This window comes from Nycticebus coucang, chromosome 9 (assembly GCF_027406575.1).
Source record: "Nycticebus coucang isolate mNycCou1 chromosome 9, mNycCou1.pri, whole genome shotgun sequence".
Lineage (NCBI taxonomy): Eukaryota > Metazoa > Chordata > Mammalia > Primates > Lorisidae > Nycticebus > Nycticebus coucang.
Genome location: NC_069788.1, coordinates 104,851,874 through 104,862,808, shown reverse-complemented (window position 1 = coordinate 104,862,808; position 10,935 = coordinate 104,851,874). Strand labels below are relative to the sequence as shown.

Genomic DNA, 10,935 nt, shown 5'->3' with positions numbered 1-10,935 from the left:
TGTTGTTTTTTAAAATACTGCATCCCACCCCTGCTTAGACTTTCAGTGGACCCCCCCCCCCCCCAGTGCACAAAGGAAAAAAACTGCAAACTCCTTAGCACGCCTGCCTACCTCTCCCAACTCACTTTTGGCCCTTTTCTTCTTCCTTCATACATTCCAAGCACACACCCCTTCTTTAACTTTCTGAACTCTTTCCGAGCTCATGCCAAACTCTTTCCTAGCGCAGAACACAAACTTTTCCCTCTTCCTAAAACACATCATCCCTCCTCCTATTCATCCCAACTTTTCCCACGGATGGCGCCTTAATTTTTAAGTTTCAGCTTTTTTCGGTTTCAGCCATCTCCGGAGACAGGTCTTTCTCTATCAACCTCATTCTATCTCATCCACTTTTCCCTCTCATAGATCCTGTTAAATGTATTCAATCACTCGTTTAACAATTTTTTGTGTGTGTACTTGATATATCTCAAGAAAACTGTTTTAAATACTATGGTTACCACAGTGAACAAAACGGACAAAGCAATGTATGCCTTCATGAAGCTAACCTTTTAGTAGAGAAGACAATATACAAAATGTAAGTAAGTAATGTGAGTATCAAAAACCCCGAGATGTTTAGTTTTTAGAATGGTTGTGGCAAGTCTCTCTGAGGGAGTGAAGTGGGAGAAAAGACATCAAGGAAAAGAGAGAGAGGGTCGAGCCACGTGGTTATCCAAGAAGACAGTGTTTCAGGTAAAGGGAGCTGCGGGTGCACAGAGCTCGAGCAGGGAGAATGCCTGGAACACTTGAAGGCACAGGGCTACAGAGACTGAGGCAGACTGAGCTGGGGGACAGTTTCAAGAGATGAAGCCAGAAAAGTAAACGTAGTATCAGATGGAGTAGGACCTCGGATGTCTGAGTAGAGCCTTTGGCTCTCACTCTGAGTGAAATGGGAAGCCCTGGGAAGTTTTGAGGTAGAAGGGGACATGATCTGCCTTGTATTACAGAAAGAATTACCCTAGCGCTGGCTTTGGCAGCACGTATACTAAAATTGGAATGATACGGAGATTAGCCTGGCCCTGTGCAAGGATGACATGTAAATTCGTGAAGCATTCCATATTTTTAGATGGAGACTTTAAAAAAAAAAATAAAAGAAATCACTCCACTTGTTCTTTGGGAAAACAGTTTGAAGGGCAGCATTATGGACTGAGTATGTGTGTCCTCCCAAAATTCATAGTTGAACTTCTAGTCCCCAGTGTAACTGCATTTGAAGAAAGAGACTGTGAAGAGGTGATAAAGGTTAAATGAGGTCAAAAGGATGGAGCCCTGATCCTATAGGGCTGGTGTTCTTAAAAACAAAAAAAAAGAAAGAGACATCAGGCTCGGTACATAGCACAGTGGTTGTGGTGCCAGCCACATACACTGAGGCTGATGGGTTTGAACCCAGCCCCAGCCAGCTAAGCATACAACTGCAACAGAAAGATAGCCGGGCATTGTGGTGGGCACCTATAGTCTGAGCTACTTGGAAGGCTGAGGCAAGAGAATTGCTTAAGCCCAAGAATTTAAGGTTGCTGTGAGCTGTAACACCATGGCACGCTACCCAGGTCGACACAGTGAGACCCTGTCTCAAAAAAAAAAAAAAAAAAAAAAAAACAAAGAAAGAAAGTGACATCAGAGCCCTCTCTCCCTCCACACAAAGGACAGACACAGTGAGAATGTGGCCCTCTGCAAGTCAGGAAGAGAGCCCTTACCAGAACCCCCACCACTGACACCCTGAGCTGGGACTCTCAGCCTCCAGAAATATAACAAAATTAATTAATTTCTGTTGTTTAAGCCACCCCAATATATAGCATTTTCTATGGCAGCCTAAACTAAGATGGGGAGCAAGAATGGAATATCTTCTTTCCTTCACAGCACTTAAGACAATTTATAATTATAAATATGTGCCAATGTATATTTGTTATAATCTTATCCACCAAAATTAATAAGAGACTAGGCTCCCTCATTCACCACTGTACCTCCACTTCCCAGTAGTGCATCTGGAAGGTCATGATGTGTGATCAATATTTGCTGAATGAGTAATCTGATAAATTCAGGATTTCCCTAAGAAGGCCCATACATTTAAAACATTTGCTTTTGAATTTAAAACTTTTTTTAGTTAATTTATTTGTTTCTTTAGAGCCTTCCATGTACCTGTATCAACTTTCCTCTTCTGCATTCTCTCATTCCATAACCATTTATTGAGTACCTGCTACAAACTTGTCACTGTGCCAGAACTGAGAGGTAAGAGTGAACTCTAGTTGCTTACTTATTAGTATATTAGATGTTAATATACTTTTATGTTTGTATTACTTAATATCATACTATTTAATGTATTAGCATATATTAAAATGTATGAAAAATAGGAAATGTTTTTAATAAAGTCAAATGTCTTTAATTTCTGAAATTGTCTTACTACTTGTCAATCATCTATTAGAAATCAGATGCCACCTATTCAAAATGTCACTTTGTATGTAATAGGATATGGCTTTGAAATTTAGACCACTTTGATAAATTCTTACATTAGTACCATAACAAAGTACTACAAAGGGGGCAGCATAAGCAACAGAAATATATGGTCTCACAGTTTTGGAGCTAGAAGACCAAGATCAAGGTGTGAGCAAATCTGTTTCCTCCTGAGGTCTATCAGAAAGAAACTGTTCCATGCCACTTCCCTCATTTCTGGTATTTTACTTGCAATCTTGTCCTTCTTGAGTTTATAGAAGTATCACTATGCTCCCTGCCTTCATCTTCAAATGACGTTCTCCCTGTATGTGTCTGTCTGTGTGTCCTAAATTCACCTTTAATAAGGACACCAGTCATATCAGATCAGGGGCCCACCTTTCTCCAGGGTGACCTCATCTTAAGTAATTACATCTGCATTCACCTTATTTCCAAATAAGGTCACACTCTGAGGCACTGAGGGTTAAGAGTTCAACATATGAATTTCTGGAGGGCACAAATGAACTCAAAACATCTCTTAATAGGGAATAATAGGAAGCCCCTCTCAAAGATCCCCAGCGCCCACCTTTCAGCCCTTAATTACTTAATTACTTATCTTTGATAAGTGTTGAAGTTAAAAATTGAAAAAAAAAATGGAGTTCTATGTGGAGAGTGGGCCATGAGGAGGCAGGGCCTCCACAGCCTGGGGAACATTCAGGGAATGAACCCCCAACTGCTTCTCCTGTGTTCTCCAAACCGCCATATTCCTTTCTTCATGTTCCTTCTGCCGAAAGTCATGTAGCTCTTTCTTTGTCAAGTTAACTTTGCAGAGATCCTTGTAATCGTTCCCTCCCTTCTCCTTGTCATATGATAACAAAGTTGAGTAGAAACCACTAAGTCACATAGTTCTTCCTTTGTTTTGTCAACTATGCCAAGATCCTTGTGAACTTTCCCTTGTTACTTCTTGTCATATGTTAAAGAAGTTGAGTAGAAACAAGATTAACATCATGAACAAGATGATTTGTCTTTATTGAACTCATTTACATTTTCCAATTGTACTGTAAGACCAAAAATATGTCTTTTGTTTATGCTACTTTCCCATATTGTCGAGCTACTTCCCCCTGGACAACCCTGTACAGACACTATAAAATAGAGCTGATTTTGTGCTTTGGTGCTGGCTGCAGCTATCAGCTCAGCCAGTCCTCCTGATCCCATCTTTTGTCTCTGTATCTTGTCTTGTGCTGCATTTTCCTCATTCCCCACCAATTCCACTCTGGTTCGCTCCCCTTTTCTGCGCTGGTTCACAATAGTTCTATATTCTATAATTTCCATAAGAAAAATAGCACCATGTTGTAGCCGAGAAAACTCTTTAGAAAGATTCATTAAGTCCTGTCCTAGTCTCATTTATCTGGTAATGTCTAATTGAGCTGTTACTGAGGATATCAGTGAGTTTCCTTATCCATAAAAGATGGGGTCAATTTTTATGGTCACTATTTTCCTAAACTGTTCCAGAAATGAGGCGGGGAACGTGTTATTATTTAGGGTAGGCAGAATACTAAAATGACCTCCATGTCCTCCACCTACTTGTGTTAGTCTATATGTTACCTTGCATAGGTAAATACAAGGTATTTCTTTTTAAAAAAGAAATATTGCAATTGTAATTAAGGTTATATGCCAGTTAACTGTATCATATAGACATTATTCCAATAGGCCTTATCGAATCACATGAGCCCTCTGAAAGCTGAGTATTTTCTCCAACTGGTAGCTGGAAAACAATCAAATAGATTCACATTGTGAGGTGTATTCTTGTGAGGGAAGTGTTACTAGGATAGGATGGGCCTTCTCAGGCAAGGACCTGAGAGTGTCCATTAAGAATTTAAAGATGGGCTGAGTGTCTGTAGCTCAGTGATTAGGATGCCAGCCACATGCTGGGGGCTGGTGGGTTCAAATCTGGCCCGGGCCTGCTAAACTAACAAAAAAAAAGAAGAAAAAGAAGCCAAGCATTGTGGTGGGTGCCTGTAGTCCCAGCTACTAGAGAGGCTGAGGCAAGAGAATCACTTGAGTCCTGAGTCCAAGAGTTTGAGATTGCTGTGAGCTGATGCCACAGCAGTCTACTGAGGGTAACAAAGTGAGACAGAGTCTCACTTTTTTTAATTAAAAAAAAAAAGGGAAGAATTTAAAGAGGGACCCAGCCAACAGCCCACAAGAAAACAGGGACCTCAGTCCCACAACTGCAAGGCAGTAAATTTGCCAACAACCTAAATGATCTTGGATACAGACTCTTCTGCACAACCTTAAGATAAGCACCCAGAGTTATGAAACCCTAAGCAGAGAACTCAGTCAAGCCCACCCATAATTCCAATCTACAGAACTGCAAGATATAAATGGATGTTGTTTTAAACCACTAAGTTTGTGGCAGTATGCTGTGCAGCAGTAGAAAACTAACGTACGATTGCACTGTCTTGCATAAAGGAATGGCGAAACTAGAGAAAAGGAAGAACAGAGTGGAGAAAGGAGCCAGGTGAAAGCTGAATAGGGCAAAGAATGATCAAGGGCAACAGGCAAGGAAAGACATAAAGATGAAATGAGGTAAGATACACAAAGGTTTTCTTAAACACTTCTACTTGGTCACAACTAGAATGTGCCTGTATTTGGTTTTTTGATGGTCTCCTGTCTACATGGAGTGGTGATAGTGGATTTGACTATTGAGTACACAATACTTCCTACAATTAAACTGAAATCTAGATCTACATTACTGCTTAGGAAAACACAATCTAAAGAGGAAAAGAAAGTGCGCATTTTGCACACATGTTCGCACACATGAAGAAAAGAATAGAGAAATAAAGAAGGAAAGATAAAAGAAAGGAAAAAGAAAGTAGGGAAAAGGAGGAAAAGGAGGGGAGAAGAGAAAGAAACCACAAAGGCAAAATAAAAGAATGCTTTTTAGGGGAATATAAAATTCTGTATTGAAGACTGCAGTGATGTCATGAGTTGGAGATGAGCAAGTGGTACCAAACGTACCTCGAAATTCTCTAGAAGCAATAGAGAAATTGCCATTTCTGCTCTGTTTTTTCAGCCTTTTTGATCTTGACTAGTTCACTGGCCACCTAAACAGCCTTTAAAGCCATCAAAAGAAGCAAAAGCTCTACAGCCATGATATTAAAAAAAAAGTCTGTACTTCATGAAGGTGCTTCTGAATCCAATAATTATGAAAACACAAAATCACATCTGTTTGAAAGAGATGGGTCAGCCAATAGCAATGTTAGACATTTCCAATAAAATTCAGTAATTGAAAATAAGTTTTATTAGGAAAACACTGTTTCTGGACTTTCCCTTAGCAAGTCATACAAATTACTCTGACTTGGTCAAATCCAAAGGAGACTTTTTTTCTGTGTTCTTAATGGGTCTATGGCTTCTTTACAGTAGGCGGGGACATTTCACCCCACGTTCAATGCCCAGTGACAGTGACCAATATCAGTGCACTGAAACAAAAACACAAAGTGCAAGCTGGTGTAGAATTTATAGCAAAAGCTCTCAGGATAGAGCCGAGTACAGAAAACGAACAACCTCTGTACACAGACTTCCATGGCTAGTTTCATGTAAGAACTTCTTTTTTTTTTTTTTTTTATTAAGCTATTAAACACTAAAAAACAAGAGTTGAATACACAGGACAAAGTTCAGCTATACAAGCTGGCTTCTGAATAATAAAGAAGAAGAAAACAGTTATTCATCTATCAACTTCTGTTCTGGGTTCTAAGGAAATACAACTCTATTTTCTTTGTCTATGACCAGCAATATTATTTCTAAAGCATACTTGACAAGTTGGTTAAATAAGATCCCTTCTCCAGGCAGGGCTGAAAGACCTCTAATCAAAGTGTGCTTTCAGTAGCTCCTCTTACTGCACTCAGGAAATTCAGAACGATTATTGCCATTATGTCCTACACAGATGACTGTTGTATAATTGTCCATTCTGTCTTGTGGCCTTGGGAGGACTATTAATGTGCTGGCTGATGACTCGCCAAACCCCAAGATTGTAAAGTGGCCCAAAGAGTTGTTTATGCCAATCTTTGGGAGGAAAAGTACTACATAATTACAAAATAGCATATTGAGACCAGGGGTCAGCAAACTTTTTCTGTAAAGAGCTGTAGTGTAAACAGTTTGGGTTTTGTGGGCCGTATGGTCTTTGTTACAACAGCTCAACTCTGATTGTAGTACAGGAGTAGCTACAGACATATACATGAATAAGCATGGCTGTGTTCCAATGCAACTTTATGTACAAAAATTAGAATTTCTTGTCATTTTCTTGTGTCAAAAAATAGTGCTATTGCTATTATTTAGGTGTCTTTTAAACACTTACAGATGTAAAAACAATTCTGAGCTCATATCCCCACAAAAACAGATGGTGGGCTAAAATCTCCAGGAGTGCCACCTCTGATTTAGACTATTTTATGTTTCCAGAATATATTACATCATTATATTTCTAGATGTAATGTTTGTTATAAACATTATAAAAGTTGGTTAAAGTTATACACAATGGGTAGCAGATGCACATTATTGAATTTTTGTCAAGTGATAATCGAAGTTCGCCTTTTCTAATATACTGTAATTGTATTTGCTTGGTGCTTTTAGAGCTGAGTCCGTGAAGAAAATACAATGAGAAAATCTCAGAGTCCCAGATAAGTTGACTGCCATCAATTGCAATTATTGGACACTGAAATATTTTGTACTTTATAAAATCCTGAGATTTGTTTTCCAGCAGAAAGAGATTATCTCAGAATTATTTGGTGATATTTATTTGGCTGGGAAATCATCTGAGAATTATTTGGTAATTTAATCATGGGCAATAACACAATTACATATAACCTACAGTCAATACCTACTCTGTCCTGGGCCCTCTGATATCAGTGATGGTATTAAATAAATAAATCCAAAGAATTGAGTTGAGGTTGACTCTAATTGCAGGCCTTGGCAAGAGTCTAGTGGGAGTTCTAATGTAGTAATTATTATTATCCACACAAAGTGTTTCTTGGTTCAAAGACAATACTCGCCATCGTGGGTGTATTTTGGTGGGCAACTATTTTGGTTTAAGTTGCTTAGTCTCATATTAATGCAAAATAAGGTGATTATCATAGAGCTGTAAAGCCCAGTTCAATCCTACCAATTAATTAATCAAAAAGTATCTGCCAACCTTATAATTTATCCAAAGCTTTATAAAATTACCATCATGTCTACTTTCTCTTAACATATCACCTCAAATTATCTCTACTTACAATTCACTGGATCTGGAAATTACTTCTTCCAAATTATCATTATTCCCTTACAGTGTTGGGGATCTAGTTAGGCTCTTGTACCAACAGAACACTGTTCAAGTATTTAAAATAAATAAATAAATAAATAAATCCCAGCTCTTCAAGCCCTTCCATTCTCAACAGTACTTTTTGTCTTTTTTCTTGGCTACACAGAACAAGGGCCATCGTTGTTTGTCTTTCCTTTAGTTTATCTCTGATTTATTTATTCTCTCCTGCAATTTGTCTTCCCTATCATTTACTGCCTTTCTATGGCTTGCATTCTTATTTTCTTATTATCCAATATTCTTTCTGACAAACACTGATTGGCTACCAGGCCCTACACTTGGCACCAGAAGCAGAAGTAGAAGGATGAGTATGACACGGTTGTATGAAGTAGATGACAACTTAACACATGCAAAGTTATAACAAGATGTGACTTTGAGCTCTAAGTCTACTTCTGCCCCTGTGCCTGGGATCTCTCATTTCTAAGAAGCCCATGCTCCTGGTCCCTAAACTCTCAAGAGACTTCAAATTCTCTCTTTTCCTTAGCACTCTAACTTCAAATAGAGTTATGTAAATAAAAAATGGGCTACATTTTCATTTCATGTTTTAATAGACTATTTCAAACATTTACAAATATAGAGTCAAATAGCACATTGCTCATCAACTAAATGAGCAAATGTTACTATTTGATCTATTTCAATTCAGACCAAAAAGTAAGAAAATGTTTCCAGTGCAATTGACTTTTCTGTGTGTGCATAGCTCTCCTGTGTCCCACATTTATCTAAAATCTCTGCAAACCCTTTCCCCTACCACGCAAACACTACCTTGAATCCCTCTTATTTTTTTCATACTTCTACTACAGATATATTGATTTCCATAGTTTTACTAAATGTGCATGTGCTTTTAAAATACATAGTGTTCAAGTATTTTAAAACTATATAATGGTGTTACTCTAGATGTTCCTTTCTGCAATTTGCCTTTTAAATACAGCTTATATATGATTTATGTATTTGAGATTTATCTACAATGATGCAAATAGTTTCAATTCTTTCATTTTACCTGCTAAGTACTATTCATCATATGAAAAGAACATAAATTATTTATCTTTCCCCAATAGTAGAACTTTACATCACAGCTAATTTTTCACTACCACATATTATATAAAATGGGAGTTTTAGTATATGCTTCTTGGGGACATGGAGTGGATCTCTGTAACTCATGGTTATGTGCGTTTTCAGCTTTACTAGATATGTAAATATTGCCAACTTTCTCCAAAAGAGTTGTTTTGATGTGCCCCATTATTAGTACACAAGGCTTCATTACAGCCTTATAGCACTTGGTATCATTGGCCTTTTGTATTTTTCACTCTCTGACAGACTCTCAATGTATATTATCGTTGCTTTCCAATCTGGTTGCCATTCTCATTTAGCTATAAAAACTTGTTCTTTCCATGGACATCCAACAATCACCTTCTTGCCAAATCACAAAGGCTTCACTTGTACCCATCATTCTGCTTGACCTCAATTGCATTTGGCATGCTGGTAACCACCAAGTCCAAACTCTCTTTTCCCTTTTCTAACCCTTAACAATATTCTGGGGCAGAGGAGGCCTTGAGCAAGATATCCCCTCAGAAGTTCAGATGTAAATCTGGTAGACAGGGCGGGAAAAGTACTCACCAAAGAAATATATTTAATCATAAAACCATAAACTTGGAAAGTCTTTTTAATAAGTAGCTTTCGTAAAACAAAATTTATAAAATTAATATCAAAACAGATATCAGCCAGGTTGTGAGAACACACTGATACTAAGCACTGCATTAAACCCAACGTAGAACAATTATTTCTTTATTATTTTCAATTTAGTGTGTGTGATGCATATTATATTGATAAATGTATTTGTTTATAGAAACATGTTTTATATTTTAAAAATAAACAAAATTTTAATCGACCGTAATGTCAAGGGGGGGGGGATCTGGGGTTTATGACGCATCTTCACTTCCTTTCCCATGAGTGATGGTTCATTCTGACTATTCCAGATAGAACACAAATTTGAAAATAAAATCATTTGGATATGACCCTAGAAACCATTAAGTAGGTCTAAATGGACATCTATATATAAAAAATTACTTGAAATATTGCTTATTAGAACTATGCACGTCTGAAAAAGTCAGCCCCATAATTTACTGTCCCCCATTGACATCACTGTTGATATTAAACAAATATTCACTTAAGAAACTCATTCAAGAGATACTTACTGAACACTGATTTATTGGCTGCGTTAGGGCAGGGGGTTGAGACACAAATAAGAGAATCCCTTGCCTCGAGCATCTTAAGTTCTAGAGTTCTGTAAATCTAATGCCAGACTCTGACCAGAACCTCTGGGCTTTATAAGTTTTTTGGGGAGTAGAGTGTTTTTGTTTGGGGGGAAAAGTAAAATAGCTGTTGATGTTGGCCAAAATAAAATTCCAAAATGTGACAGGGCCAATATCAAGTAAAGGGTCACAAACATTGTAAAAAGATGAGGTCCAGGGCGGCGCCTGTGGCTCAGTGAGTAGGGCGCCGGCCCCATATGCTGAGGGTGGCGGGTTCAAACCCAGCCCCGGCCAAACTGCAACAAAAAAATAGCTGGGCGTTGTGGCGGGCACCTGTAGTCCCAGCTGCTCGGGAGGCCGAGGCAAGAGAATCGCCTAAGCTCAAGAGTTAGAGGTTGCTGTGAGCTGTGTGACGCCACGGCACTCTACCCGAGGGCGGTACAGTGAGACTTTGTCTCTACAAAAAAAAAAAAAATGAGGTCCAGACAGCTCAGTATGTTCTAATTTTAAAAAGACCGAGTAATGACACCAACTAACCCTCATGAATGACAATTTATTAAAAGTATAAAATATTCAAACAGAAAAATTCTTTTTAAAAAAGACTATCCTCCATCCCCACACATGCTGTTAGCAAATACCAAAATCTATAACCAAGAATCCTCAAGGGCTGTGATAATTTTACGTGAAATATCCCCTTTAATTCTAAAATGTAAAAACCTTACTTCTTTGATAACTCTCATTAAAACTTGTAATCTTGTGTTTCCAAAACTTTTATTAAATATTTGTATAATTTCTGTGACAATTTTTAAACAGACAACTCAGTAGAGGCTATCATAATTTTGGAAGAATTTGGTAAAGTTTCGGCAAACGGCAAAAAGT

The 10,935-nt window shown here is 38.0% G+C and overlaps 1 non-coding gene across 1 annotated transcript; it reads left to right on the top strand.

The window, feature by feature from the left end:
- Positions 1-994: 994 nt before the first annotated feature.
- Positions 995-1,097, top strand: LOC128595096 (U6 spliceosomal RNA). Its single transcript, XR_008382782.1, has one exon. It is a non-coding gene; the product is annotated as a U6 spliceosomal RNA (small nuclear RNA).
- Positions 1,098-10,935: the final 9,838 nt, after the last annotated feature.